Raw genomic sequence first — 14,792 nt, forward strand, 5'->3', positions numbered from 1 at the left:
ACTGTTTACTGCAAAACATGAACTGTGACTATCCCAAGCTGCAAAAGAAAACAGAATTTTTTATCATATGCCACTAAATTTATCCCTCCTGCAAACTTTTTTTTTCCACTTAAGAGCACCATCATCTTTACAGCCACTAAAATTCGCATCCTCAGATCTTCCCTCTTGCCTATTGTCCATATCCATTTTTCATTGTCCATATCCAATTAATTACAGGCTTATCAGTTCTACCCCTATGAAATGTTCCTGTCCATCTACTTCTCTCTACTCACATAGCCACCACACTGATTCACTTCATTATATCTCCACTGGACTACATCAGTAGCCTCCCAAATGACCTCCTTATCTCCAAACTCTTTCTTCTCTAACCATCCTCTAAATACCTGCTAAAAAACTCTTTTTAGCACATGTATCCACAGAATTCAGCAGATTCCAACTCTAACATAAAGCCCAAAGTCAAGAAATAAGCTGGAAAAAAATAAGCAAACAATAACAACAAAAACCCTGACCATAAAAAAGCTACTGTAATGACAATGAAGAGAAAGACAAAAACTTAGAAGACAATTACTTGAAAACATCTATAAGCAAAGCCTCAAAGAAAAATGCATATTGGATACGAGCCTAAAAAGAATTCCTAGATGTGCTAAAGAAACAGATTTTTAAAAGAGCAAACAAAAAGTTTTAAAAATCAAATAAGAATAGTAAAGGAAAAAATCAGGAAAGGAATGTGAGAACAATGCAAGAAAATTATGAAAAAAAGAATTAACTTGGTAAAAGATGCAAAAAATACTGAAGAAATCAATTAACAAATTAATAAACATTTTAAAGTGTCTACTATGTGTCAGACACTTGGATAATTCCTTAAAAATTAGAATTGGCCAAATGGTAAAAGAGATAAAAAAAATATTCTTCTCTATATCCTCCAATTCCCAGTACTATGAATTGCACATACTTAGTCACATAACAAATGTTGGTTTGTCTGAAGAAGAGGTGTCAAATACACAACTCCCCAGTGTAACATGAGCTAGATTAAACTGTAATTGAAAAATGTTTAACAAAATAAATAGCAACACTATAAAATATTGATAATGTTAATTTCTGATTTTTTAAGTCAATATGCAGTGGCAGAGATTCGTTTTTGAGTATAACACTGGGCTAAATGTTTATGTGTTATTGGCGTATGACCAGGTTAGACTGATTTCTCTAAGTATGATGAAGACATTCTGAGGCCTAATTGTGAACTCTGAAAATTATGGTTTTACAGACAGTTTTCTTTCTGCCAAGGAAGGGATTAAAACTTGAAGAGCTTTGGCCACTGGGAGTTTATTTGGTTTTTGTTGTTTGTTTTGTTTTGTTTTATCTTATTTTCCCCAACACTTTGAGAGTTTTTTAACTGAGACTGAAACAAAGAAAAGGGGAGCCAAGCAGGGAGTAGTTTGGAATAGTGGTAAGTGGAACAAGGATGGTCCCAAAGGAGAGAAATCTTTTTGGGCATCTGTGAGTTGTGTGAGTAGAAAATGGGTGTTTCACACTAGACTTCAGTTTCCAAGCTTTCATTCATGAGAAAATATTTCTGTAGCATATCTAGAATGTACTAAGCCTGCTGGCTTTGGCCATCCATTTGAGAGGTGTAAAAGGTTGGACTGCCCCCAACTTTCCATATTGTTTTCTCTATTTCCCCAAGCAATTTCTGTTTCCTGATTTGGAGAAATTTTGTCTTTTTTTATTACTAACTTTTATTAAGCTCTGAAATAGCTGACTTTGGGACTAGTGTACTCTTGGTTGAAGTACAACAGATTCAGATGTCATTTATAAAGCAGACAACTCAGTGAAGCTTCAGTCTCTAAGCAGGAAGTGGATTGACCTAGATAGGTTTCTTCTCCTGTACTTATATCAAGAGAAGGTGATAACGTTGGTCTGAAAAGAATCTATTTCACCCCCATATTCCTAAATGAGGTGGAGAACTAGAAGAGTGATACTTAAATTCCTTCCAGTTTTGCTTGCCATTCTCAACCTCTAAAATCTCATCAGATTGTGACACCTGCCACTTAACAATATGTACAAGAGTTATCACATGAGCTCTATACATGCCTTATGCTCTCTTTTGCGTGATAAGCTCCTCAAGGACAGGGACCATATGTTGCTTATTTTGCAGTCTCTACAAGACACCTCTGCTTCCATGATTAGAAGCCCTAGCTTTTTTCAAAACTCAACTCAGTAACATTTCCAACATGAGGTCTCTTATTTTCCACCAGTTGGTAATGTATAATACCCCAAATTACCTTATTATACCTTTTTGTATATTTACATCTACTTATATGTATATATATTGCTTTCCTCATAGAACTCCATAGTTAGCAATCCTTTTCCTTCCTTCCTTCCTCCCTCCTTTTTATCTTTAATTCTTTATTTTCCTTTTCTTTCTTTTTTCTTTATTCTGTTAATTGAATTATTAATCTTTGTGTTTTTCATACAAAACCTGTTCCTAGATGCTTGAAATTAATTTAATGAGCCTTTAATTAGCCAGACTGTAATTTCTTTAAAAAAATACAATATCTAATGGATATTTCTACAAAAGAAAAAAATATGTCCTTGAAAAAATCCTTTTTATTTTTTAAAAGAAAAATATATCTAAAATTTTATTAAGAAATAGGATGATGAAATCAATATTAGCTAGTTTAATATTTACATTATGATAAAATATGTTACAGCTTGAGTTTATAAACAGAAATTTCTTTTTTCTTCTGATATTTTTTGCTTTCTTGGCATCCTGTACTTGCATTTTCACTTGATCTTGTACTTGAGAAAGAAGGCTTGAGATGACTTCAAGACCTTGCCTTTACCTTCATTCTTTAGTATAGAAACTTTGCCTGCTTTAGTTAGTTTCTTTAATTGTGCGGATGCTGCTGCTTTGCTGTATTTTGTAGACTGTTCAGGCTTAGTTTTTGCTAACATTTTTTGCTGTTTTTCCTTTTCTCTTAATTTCATACACTTATGATATTTCTTCTTTCTTCATTCTTGTTTCTTGTCTGTAACAGATTTCTCGTATCTGTTTTTATGTCCACTGCCTTATTTTTCTCCTTGATTTCCTATGGAACTAGGAGTGCTACATCACTAACATGCACTGGCGCTACTTCCTCCATAGTTATAGCAGGAAGATTAGAGACAACTTTAACCTCTGGAACAGGGGGCTTAGGTGTAAACTGAAAGTCAGAAAGAGCATCCAGTTTTTGAAAGAGTGAATCCATCATCTTGGAATTTCTACATGCTCTAGGTTTTCTTCTTCTTTCTTTTCCTGGTTAAGTTTGAAGTATTCCTGCTCATAAATTTCTGCAAGTCTCAATTTACTCTTTTCATGATCTAATGTTAAACATTTCTTATATTCAAATGCCTCCTCCTTTGGTTTTTCTTTACATACTACATCATCCCAAGCCTGATCTTTTATCCTTTGTTTGATGATATCCTCAAGTTGCAAAGTGGTTTCCTCAGTAACCACAGGAGCCATCCTGACTGCATGGTCAAAATGTAATGTTTCTTCTAGAAGGCTGTTTTCTGGTCTCTCTTGTCCTATCACTTCCCCTTGAAGCTGCCAGGGTTTCTGCTCCAACAGCTCTTTCTCTAGAGATTTAATTCTTTCTGCCATCTCCTGTCTTTGTTCAAAAGAGGATTTTACTCCATCAGAACTATTCTTTTCACTGAAAATATCTGTGTCTTTGGTTTCTTTGTCATCAGGAAAAGCAAAGGTTGCTCTTTTCCCAACTTCATGTTGTTTATTCTCATTTTCTTCAGTTTCATCATCATCCTCTTCAGAAATTTCTTCCTCTTCTTCATGATCATCTTCATCCTCATCCTGACTCAGTTCATCATTATCATTTGCTGTGTCTTCTCTTTCAACTGGGTCAAAGAATCTTTGTATTTTAAGTTTCTGGAACTTTTACCTGACTTTTTTGGAGAGTCTGTAAATAGCTCACTATCTTCATCAGAAATAATTTCTTCAAAATAATTAACATCATCTTCATCATCTTCTTTTTTTTTCTTTCTCCTCTTTATCCATATCTTCCAAAAAGGACTCCATTTCAGATAATTTGAAAAATTTATCATCTACTCTGGATTTCTCTTTTGATTTAATAAATACTTTTGGCTTCTTATTTTGACATTCTAGTTTATCAGTATCAAAGTCAAGGTCAGAATCTTCATCACTAAAATCTGAACTTTTCTCTACATCAACTTTATTTAACTTTTTATTTCTCTTAATTTCTTTTTCAAGACCATCATTAACTAGATCTGACTTTTGCTCCAGCTCTGAATTCTGTTATATTTCCTCCTCTGTTATACTGTTAAAAGAAAAATCAAGATTAGGAAGAGAGAACTATGAAAGATTTTCATGAAAATGTAAACAATTGCTTTTCAAAAACAATTTTAAATTGCAACCATATATGACCGAAAAATGCATATAAGGGAAAAGGAAAGACACTGAAGAATCAGAAAAAGATATCTTAACTCTGACTAGCATTAATACAAGGTCACAGTGTATTCTTTTTAGTTCCAGATGACAACAGGATGAATGTACAATGACAATTACAGGAAAAAAAATGGTGCAGTATACTTTGAAAGAGATGCATCATGGCATAGTGGATAAAGAGTTAGCCTTAAAGATAAGAAGACCTCTTTTCAAGTCCCTTTTACACATGTACTTTTGACACATACTGCGTGATTCTGGGCCAGCCACAACTTCTTAGTGCTCTAGAAAACTCTCAAATACTCTTATGTTGCAGAGAAGGTGCCCTCCTACATTGGCAAAGGGTGTTTCCTTACCCTGGAAAATAGGTGCCATTAGTATCCTCTTTTTACAGAAGGGGGAACTGAGGCAAACAAGTTAAATGACTTATCCAGGGTAACACAGCAAAGAAATGTCTGAAGGTGAATGTGTACTTTGATCTTCCTGAATCTAGGCCCAATACTGCCCACTGTGCCACCAGATAGTTAGTCCTAAAAGGGGACCTTACACGATATCTAATCTAAGGCTCTCATTTTAAAGGTAAAGAAACTAAGATTGCCAGTAATCTTTCAATTTCCATATCTGATGACCTATATTTAGTCCTCATCATTCTTTACCATGTTACAGCATTTGACCTTATTGATTACTCTTTCTTCTTGGATAATCTTTCCTTTCTGGGGTCCATGACAGTACTTTCTCTTGATTCTCTTCTCATCAGACTGTTTCTTTTCATTCTTTTTGATGGGCTATCATCCATATTGCCATAACTATTGACATACTCTAAAACTCTTGGAAAACATATTTTGCTTATACTTATATGTGGAAATGATGTTTTCCCTAATAGGATGTAAGTTACTTTTGATTGAGGATTATTACTTTTTTTAATTGAATACTCAGCACCCATGACAATGCCTAGAACATAGTAAATTAATTTAATTGTTTCACTGTTGATCTCAAAAGCTCCCAGGTGATCAGTAAGCATATTTATGCCAATGATTCTCAGATACTGTGTGGTACAATGGACAGAGCCCACTTGGGTTTATATCCTACTTCTTATACTTAACAGATGTGTGATCCTTGACAAATTATTAACATCTCTGGGTCTCAGTTTCCTCATCTATAAATTGAGAGATTTTATACTAAAGGATGTCTGAGGTCCTTTGGAGTCCTAAATCTATGAATCCATGAATATATTAGCATGTTTAAATAATAGGCAGCATAGCTGGCTTTTTTTTTCTTTTTAGAGGGGAAGCTATTTGCAGGTGGTGAGACCAGGAAAACCATTATTCAGAAGCTGGCCCTCCAGCTGAGCCTTTTTTTTCTCTTTGTGGTAATTATTTTATGCAAAAATTTTTTCATAATAAACATTTTGCAAAAGAAAACAAACAAAAAGTCAAGAAAAATAAAGTTTGAGTATGTTTCAATTTGCACTCAGAGTTCATCAGTTCTCTCTCTAGAGATAGATAGTATTATTCATCATGGATCCTTTGGAATTGTCTGGAATCATTGCTTTGATCAGAGTATCTAAGTCTTTCACAACTGATCATTCTTACAATATTGCTGTTACTGGGTACATGTTCTCCTGGTTCTTCTCACTTCACTTTGCATCAGTGCACATAAGTCTTCTCAAGTTTTTCTGAACCAACCCTGCTCATTTCTTATAACACAATAGTATTCCATAATAATCATATTCCACACCTCGTTCAGTGTTTCCCCAATTGATGGACATCCCCTCAATTTTCAATTTTTTGCCACTGCAAAAACAGCTGCTGTAAATATTTTTGTACAAATAGGTCTTTGACACTTTTCTTTGATCTCTTTGGGCTACAGACATGGGAATGATATTGATGGGTCAAAAAGTAGACACAGTTTTATAGCCATTTGGGTGTTAACAAATTGTTCTCCAGAATGGTTGGGTTAGTTTACATCTCCACCAATTGTACATTAGTGTCCCAATTTTTCCACATACCAGCCAGCATTTGTCATTTTCATTTTCTGTCATGTTAACCAGTCTGATAGGAGCCAGGTGGTACCTCAGATTTGTTTAATTCTCATTTCTCAGTAGTGATTTAGAGCATTTTTTCATGTGACTCTGTATTGCTTTGATTTCTTTTCATTAAACTGCCTGTTCATAGCCTTTGACCACGTATCAATTGGGGAATAGTTTGTAGTTTGTTTGTTTGTTTTTTAATTTGGCTCAGTTACCTAAATATCTGAGAAGTGATGCCTTTATCAGAGAAATGTTCTATAATTTTACTTCAGTTTCCTGTTTTCTTTCTAATTTTGGCTGCATTAGTTTGTTTGAAAAAACTTTTTTAATTTCATGTGATCAAAATTATACATTTTACTTCCTGTGATCTTCTCTATCTCTTGTTGGGTCATAAATTCTTCCCTTATTCATAGATATAATAGGTCCATTTTTTCCATGCTTCCCTAATATACTTATGCTGTCACCCTTTATGGCTAAATCATTTGTCTACTCTGACCTTATCTTGGTATACATTGTGAAATGATGGTTTGTGCCTAGTTTCTGCCAAACCGCTTTACAGTTTTCCTGGTAACTTTTGTCAAATGTTGAATTCTTACCCCAATAGCTTGGATCTCTGAATTTATCAAACACTGAATTAGTATAGACATCTATTATTACATATTGTTTACTTAATTATTCTACCTATTGACCACTCTGTTTCTTAGCAAGTACCTCTGGTAGAACATTCCAAGCTTGTATTGTTCTGATCAGCCACAGTCAGACACACTGAAACTTGACTCTAGCATAGTGACATCATTTTGATCTTCTTTGAGAACAAAAGACAACAATCATCAGATTATTTTGATGATTATAGTTGTTGTTATTATTCACTCATGCCTGACTCTTCATGATCCCATGGACCTAACTGTCCATGGAATTTTCTTGACAAAAACACTGGAGTGATTTGCTGTTTCCTTCTCCAAGGGATCCAGTGGATGTTTTTGTTAGGCAATCAGAGGTTAAGTGACTTACCTAGGGTCACACAGCTAGGAAGTGTCTGAAGTGAGATTTGAACTCAGAGCTTCCTTATTCTGGGCACAATGCTCTTTCCAATGAACCACCAGCTGTCTTGTTTTGATGATTACCACTTTTTAATATAGTTTTGAAATCTAGTACTGTGAGGCTGCCTTCATTCACATTTTTTATTGATTCCCTTGATATTCTTGACTTAGATGAATTTTGTTTTTGTTTTTGTTTTTCTCACTCTATAAAATAATTCTTAGGTAGTTTGATTGGTATGGCACTGAATAAGTAAATTAACTTAGGTAGAATTGTCATTTTTAAAATATTAGCTTCTATGTGCAATGAATATTTTTCTAATTGTTTAGATTTTTATTTGTATGAAAAGTGTATTGTAATTGTTTTCATATAGTCCCCGGGTTTGTCTTGGCAGGTAGACATCAAAGTATTTTATATTATTTACATTTATTTTAATTGGAATTTATCTTTCTATCTCTTTCTGCTGGGTTTTGTTGGTAGTATTTAGAAATTCCAATGATTTATGTGGATTTATTTTATATTCTTCAATTTTCCTCAAATTGTTAATTGTTTCAACTAGTTTTTGAGTTGATCCTCTATGGTTCTCTATCATCAGCAAAGAACAATGCTTTTATTTCTTCATTGCCTGTTTTTGGTCTGCTAATTTCTTTTTGCTATAGCTAGCATTTCTGATACAATATTGAATAATATAGGTGATGGTAGACAAACTTGCTTCACCCCTCATCTTATTGGGAGGCTTTTAATTTATCCCAATTATGCATAATTCTTGCTCTTGGTTTTAGATAGTTACTATTTATCATTTAAGGAGAACTTCATTGATTCCTGTACTTTCTAGTGTTTTTTTTAATTGGTAAAGGTGTTATATTTGGTCAAAAGCTTTTTCTGCATCTGTTGATATAATCATATCATTTTTGTTGTTTTTGATATTGATATGGTCAGTTATGCTTATAGTTTTTCCAATATTGCATCAGCCCTGTGTTCTTGTATAAATCCTACCTGGTCATAGTATATGACCTTTGTTATATATTGCTGTAATCTCCTTTCCGGTATTTTATTTTAAAATTTTCATCGATATTCACTAGGGAAATTGATCTATAGTTTTCTTTATCTGTTTTTGCTTTTCCTGGTTTCGGTATCAAAAACATATTTGTTTCATAAAAGGAATTTGTAAGACATTCAAATAGTTTATATGGTATGGGGATTCATTGTTCTTTAAATGTTTGGTAGTATGCACTTATAAATACATCTGATCCTGGGAATTTTTTCTTAGGGAGTTCATTTATGGCTTATTCAATTATTTTTCTGCAATTGGGTTATTTAAATATTCTATTTCCTCTTCTGTTAATCTGGATAGTTTATATTTTTGTAAATATTAATTCATTTCACATGGCTTGTCAGTTTTACTGGTATGTAATTTGACAAAATAAGACCTAATAATTGCTTTAATTTCATCTTCATTGGTGATGTATTCACCATTTTCATTTTGATACAGATAATTTGGTTTTCTTGTTTCTTTTTTAAATCAAATTAACCAGTCATTTATTTATTTTATTGGTTTTATTATAAATCAAGCTCTTAGTTCTATTTGTTAGCTCAATGGCCTATTTTACTTTCACTCTGATTAATAGCCTTGAATTTTTTTTTAAGTTGCATGCCTCATTCATTGATCTGCTCTTTCTCTCCTTTATTGATGAACACATTTAGATATATAAATTTTCCCTTGTGTACTGCTTTGGCTGCACACCATAGATTTTGGAATGTTGTTTCATGTTTGTCATTCTCTTTAATGAAATTATTGATTGTTTCTATAATTTGTTCTTTGGTTCATTTTTTAGCATTAGATAAGTTTCTAATTAAATTTTAATCTATGCTTCCACATAATTTTATTAAATGTAATTTTCTTGCATTATGGTCTGAAAAGTATACAGTCAATATTTTTTGCTTTTCTGTATTTGTTTATGTGGTTTTTAATGCTCTCATACATTGTTGATTTTTGTGAAGGTGACACCTAGAGCTGAAAAAAAGTATACTCCTTTCTATTCCCTTTCAATTCTTTCCAGAGGTCTACCATATGTAACTTTTCTAAGAGTGTACTCATCTCTTTAACTTCTTTCTTATTTGTTTTATGATTAGATGTATCTACCTCTGAAAGGGGAAAGTCCTCCACTAGTATAGTTTTACTGCATTTCCTCCTATAATTCATTTAATATTTCCTTTAAGAATTTGCATGCTATGTACTTTGGTGCATATCTGTGGTACCTTTTAGCAAGATATAATTTCTATTCTTATATCTTTTATCTATATCTTTTTTCTTTTGCTTTGGTCTGAGATCATGATTACTACTGCTGCCTTTTTTACATCTCCTAAAAGATAATATATTTCTGCTCCAGCTCCTTATTTTAACTCTCTGTGTGTCTGTTTTGATTATGTTTCTTAAACAACATATTGTTGGAATCTGGTTTCTAATCCATTCTCCTATCAATTTCTGTTTTGTGGGTTAGCTCATCCCATTTACATTCACAGTTATGATTACTAACTCTGCATTTCCCTCTATGTTATTTTCTTCTATTTATCTTTCTCTCTTTTTGTCCTATCCATCCTCTAAAATGTGTTCTACTTCTTAACCACTGCCTTTCTTTATCTACCCTCCTCTTTATTACTCCTCCTTTCTCTTATCTCCTCCCCTTTCTACTTCCCTGTAGGGTTAGATAGATATTTTATTCCTTCCTTGAATCAATTTAGATAAGAGTGAAATTCAAGAGTTGACTACCCTTTGTTTCATTAAATGTCCATTTTCCCCCATGAATGATTATACTCAGTTGTGCAGGGTCAGTTATTCTTGGTTGTAATTCTAGTTCCTTTGCCTTCTGGAATGTCATATTCTAAGGCCATTGATCCTTCAATGTGGCAGCTGCTAAATTTTGTGTGATCCTCACTGTAGGTCTATGATATTTGAATGATTTCTTTCTGGACGTTTAAAGCATTTTCTCTTTGACCTGGGAGTTTTGGAATTTGGTGTAGCATTCCAGGTTCTCTTTCAGGTGATGATTCATGGATTCTTTCAGTTTCAGTTTCTATTTTATCATTTGGTTCTAGCATATTCAGGCAGTTTTCATTGATGTTTTCTTGAAATATAATGTCCAGACTCTGTCTTTGATTTTGGTTTTCAGGTAGTAGAATAATTCTTAAATTATCTGTGCTTGATCTCTTTTTCAGGTCAGTTATTTTTCTGATTATATATTTTATATTTTATTTCATTTTTTTTTCATTCTTTTGCCTTCATTTTATTTTTTCTTGATATCTCATGGAGTCATTAGCCTCCATTTGCCCAATATTAATATTTAAGGGATGATTTTCTTTGGTGAGTTTTTGAGCCTCTTTTTGTATTTGGCTAATTTTGTTTATTAAAGAATTATTTTCATCAGTGAAATTTCTTCCTTCTAACATTTGACCATTTCTCTTTTTTAAGGTATTTTTTCAATATTTTTGTGCCTTTTAAAATAATCTCTTAATTATTTTTACAAAAGTTTCTTCCTTCACTTTCATTTCTTTATCTAATTTTTTTCTCCAACACTCTTATTTGATTTTGAAAATCATTTTTAGCTTTTCTAGGAAATCTTGTTGGGCTTGTGTCCAATTCACAGGGATTTTTTTAGTTTTTTTTATTTTTAGCTGTTTTGACTTCATTCTCTTCTTCTGACGTTTTCCCTTGACCTTCCTTGTCACCAGAGTAGGTTTTTAATCTTCAGATTCATTTACTTTGGTTGTTGTTTGCTCATTTTCTGCCCTATTTCTTGATTTCAAACTTTTTGTTAATGCTGAGCCCTGGTTTTAGTGTGAGAGCAGGGATGGGTACTGTCCCGAGCCTGAGGTTTTTCTCACTGCTACTTTCAGAGCCTGTTATGTGGGCATGGGTTTTTTGTGATTCCAAGGTGTTGTGATCTGGGGAGAAGGTATGGTCACTGCTCTCCTGGTCTGCTCTGTGATCTTTATTCTTATCCTTTGGGATTGCAATGGATACTGCTTCTCAGGGTCCCTGCTCCATTTTGACTGAAAGCAATACTGCTTCTCAGAGGCCCTCTTGATTGAAAATGCTCCTCTATGTCCTTGAACTGTGACCCAGAAATAGGCGTTTTCAAACAGTGTCTGGTACTACATCCACTGCTACCACAGAGGTTCCTATAATCTCTTTCTGACTGGTTGCCAGGTTCCCTTACCATTACTTGAGAGCTCCTGATGCTACTTCTGCTTGTATTGCCACCACCTAGTTCATCCATTGGTATTTTATTTAGGTGAGCTCTGGGCCAGCCTCCACCTTCAGGTCACAGATATCTCCTTACAGTCTACTGAGTTTTCTTGGCCTGGAAGAATGTCTCACATTGACATTTTTATTTTGGCTCTGCCACTCCAGATTCTTGTTTAAGGCATTATTTTAAAGTTGTTTAAGGGGGGAATGTTGGGAAATCTCAGCTGAGTGCTATCTCCACTCAGCCATCTTGAGTATAGTTGATTAATAGACACATGACCTGTAACATGCAATATGCACTTAGCACACTGTCCGGCACATAGTAGGCATTTAATAAATATTTATGGATTGGTTATACAATAAAGAAGGAAAAATGCTAAGTGAGGGAACCCAGGAGTGCACCACTAAAGGATTTCCAAAATGACAGTCTTGTAGCTCTCAAAATATTTAGTATCTTATTCATTTTATAATTTCTCTTATGAGAAAATCTTTTAATGCTCATGGATTCCTAATCTGTCTTTGCTTTTTGTTTCTCTTGCTAATCACCATAGCCAGGTTAAGAAAAAAATATCCCACATAGCACCAATGGGTGAATGACCTCCCGGGGAAAAGCCCAGTCCTCACTCTATTCTTCAGTCTTCCATTAGGGAAGGGATGCATGTACTACCTTTCCCCAGCTGGCACTTTTCCTATTCTCTACCCAATCCCATTCTTTACCACTATAAGAAACTTCAGAGAACAAGCTTGTTCTAATATCTTTTAAATATCTTTAAAAATAAATATCTTTAATATCTTTTAAGATAAAAATTAGCAGTGACAACAAAGAGCAAGAAACAGCAGAAAGTGTAGAAGGGAGGAGGGAAGGAATCCAGTCAATGAATTAAATAACATGTGTCTGAGTACAAGGACAATAAAAGACTTTCCCTGATAAGACCAAAAGAGAAAGAGTCAATTAACACATTCTGAGAGAAGGGAGATGTCTCCAAGGGGAAGTTTCACCAAATTTGAACTATTAAGCACAGACGTGCCTTATCATCTTCTGCCATAATAGCTTCCAATAACCAATATGGACTTATTCCCTGTCTTCTGACCCAGCATCCACTGCATGGAGTAAAAGCCTCAGTAGCCTGTGTTGCAACAATGTGACAATTGATTTTAGTCACTTTGAAGGAAAGAGCTTGTGGGTAAGAGGGACTGTGGTGTAAACCTGGGTTCATCTCCCTCATGAACCCAAGATAGAAGATGTACCCCCAGCCTTCTAAATTCTGACTCCTCACTCCATCTCTTTTGGCAGATTTCTCTCAGAACTCTCTGTAAACAATCCCAAACACCTTTACACAACACTTTCTAGGAGTCAAATCATACCAAAACTTATGTTGCTAGTAGATTCTGGGACTAACAATGTTTGCGTTGAAAGGCCAAGTATATACACACACACACACGTGTGTATGTGTATGTCCGGTGATAGTTTCTCTCGTGAGTTCCAGTTCATCACCAACTGACAATTGTACATTTCAAACTAGATATCCTTTGTGCATATCTAAGTCAATATATCAGAAATAAAAATATTTTTCTTTCCCTAACACTCCGTTCTTCTTAACTTCTCTCTTTCTTTTGAAAGTAACACTAGACTTCCTGTAACTTAGGCTTACAACCTTAAAGTCACCCTTTACTTTTCCTTTCCCTTTATCCCCCAAATATAGATGTTTGCCAAGTCTTATTCAATCTTCCTCCTTGACATCTCTCTTATAGGTCCCCTTTTCTTTATTCACATCACCTATGTTCATGCCCTCATCACCTCTTACTCGCACTACAAAAATGCACTCCATCTGATCTTTCTGCTTCTAACTCCTGCCTTCTACAGTTTGTCATTTTCAAAGTTGTCAAATCCATATTCCTAAGACATTTGTATGATCATGACATAGTCTTGCCCAGGAAGCTGCAATGGCTCCCCATGTCCTCTAGGATAAATCTATAAATCAATCTGCAATATTTATTTATTTTTAATTTATGGAATATAACTAGTGTTTCTATAACGTACAATAAAAAAGATGATTGTCCATGAAACTGACAATCTACTATGCACATTAAATGTCTAGTATCTGCCAGATTCTATGCATGAACTTATTATGAAAAACAAAAATAACAAAAAAAAACCATGAAACAAAACATTATCTGCCCTCAAATATTTCACTTTCCATCATGGAAAACAATACATACACAAAGAATTAAACATAAAGATCTACAAAATGAATACATATTAATTTAGGGAGGTCACTGGCATCTAAGAGTATCCAAAACAGGCTCATGCAGGAGGCAGCTGCCATTTGACCTCAGCTATGAAGATGAACCAGTGCTTCTAAGAAATAGAATTGAGAAAGAAATACTTTCCAAGCAAGGGAGACAGCATCTGCAAAGACATGGAGGTGAGAGATAGAATATTATGCTTATGGAACAGCAAGTATGTGAGTTTGGCAGGAACATAGAATCCATAAGGTAGCTAAATTGATAATTGATAAAGTGTGAAATGGGGACAGGCATGCCTGGTTCTTTGGATACTCACTGGGAAAGACTGTGGTTGGCAGCGGGAAATGAGGTGGCAATCACACTTGGGAGGAGAAGAATTAGGCATATTTCTAGACAGCCCAGGAGGATCCAAGAAATAAGGCATAAAGGGTATAAAGATGAGTAGCAAAAGGGGTATAGTGGCAGACAGGAGAATGGGATGGTGAAAGGAAACAGGTAGCATGGGGAAGAGAATGGTGAGAGGGAGAGGCAGAGAGTATCACTCAACAACCATGGATTTGAGTAGGGAGTAGCAGGCAGCATTGACCAGATGGAAGAGCGCTCAGGGGAAAGGAGTTTGAGATCTCATTTTTATAAGGATTTTGGGGGGAATAAACTAACTCTTATCTGTGCCACCATGGGGTTAGTTCATTAACATATCCACATCATCTTAAAACTACTGGTAAAATTCTAAAGTTTCAACACTTTTTTGATCTTCTACTTGTCTGAAACTG

The 14,792-nt window shown here is 34.4% G+C and overlaps 1 pseudogene; it reads right to left on the minus strand.

Annotated features, from left to right (window-relative positions):
* Window positions 1-2,705: 2,705 nt before the first annotated feature.
* On the minus strand, window positions 2,706-14,404 carry LOC114025456 (annotated as a pseudogene).
* Between the last annotated feature and the right edge of the window lie 388 nt (window positions 14,405-14,792).

The sequence above is a fragment of the Vombatus ursinus genome, unplaced genomic scaffold (genome assembly GCF_900497805.2).
Source record: "Vombatus ursinus unplaced genomic scaffold, bare-nosed wombat genome assembly UNPS02014830.1, whole genome shotgun sequence".
NCBI classification, from domain to species: Eukaryota; Metazoa; Chordata; class Mammalia; order Diprotodontia; family Vombatidae; genus Vombatus; species Vombatus ursinus.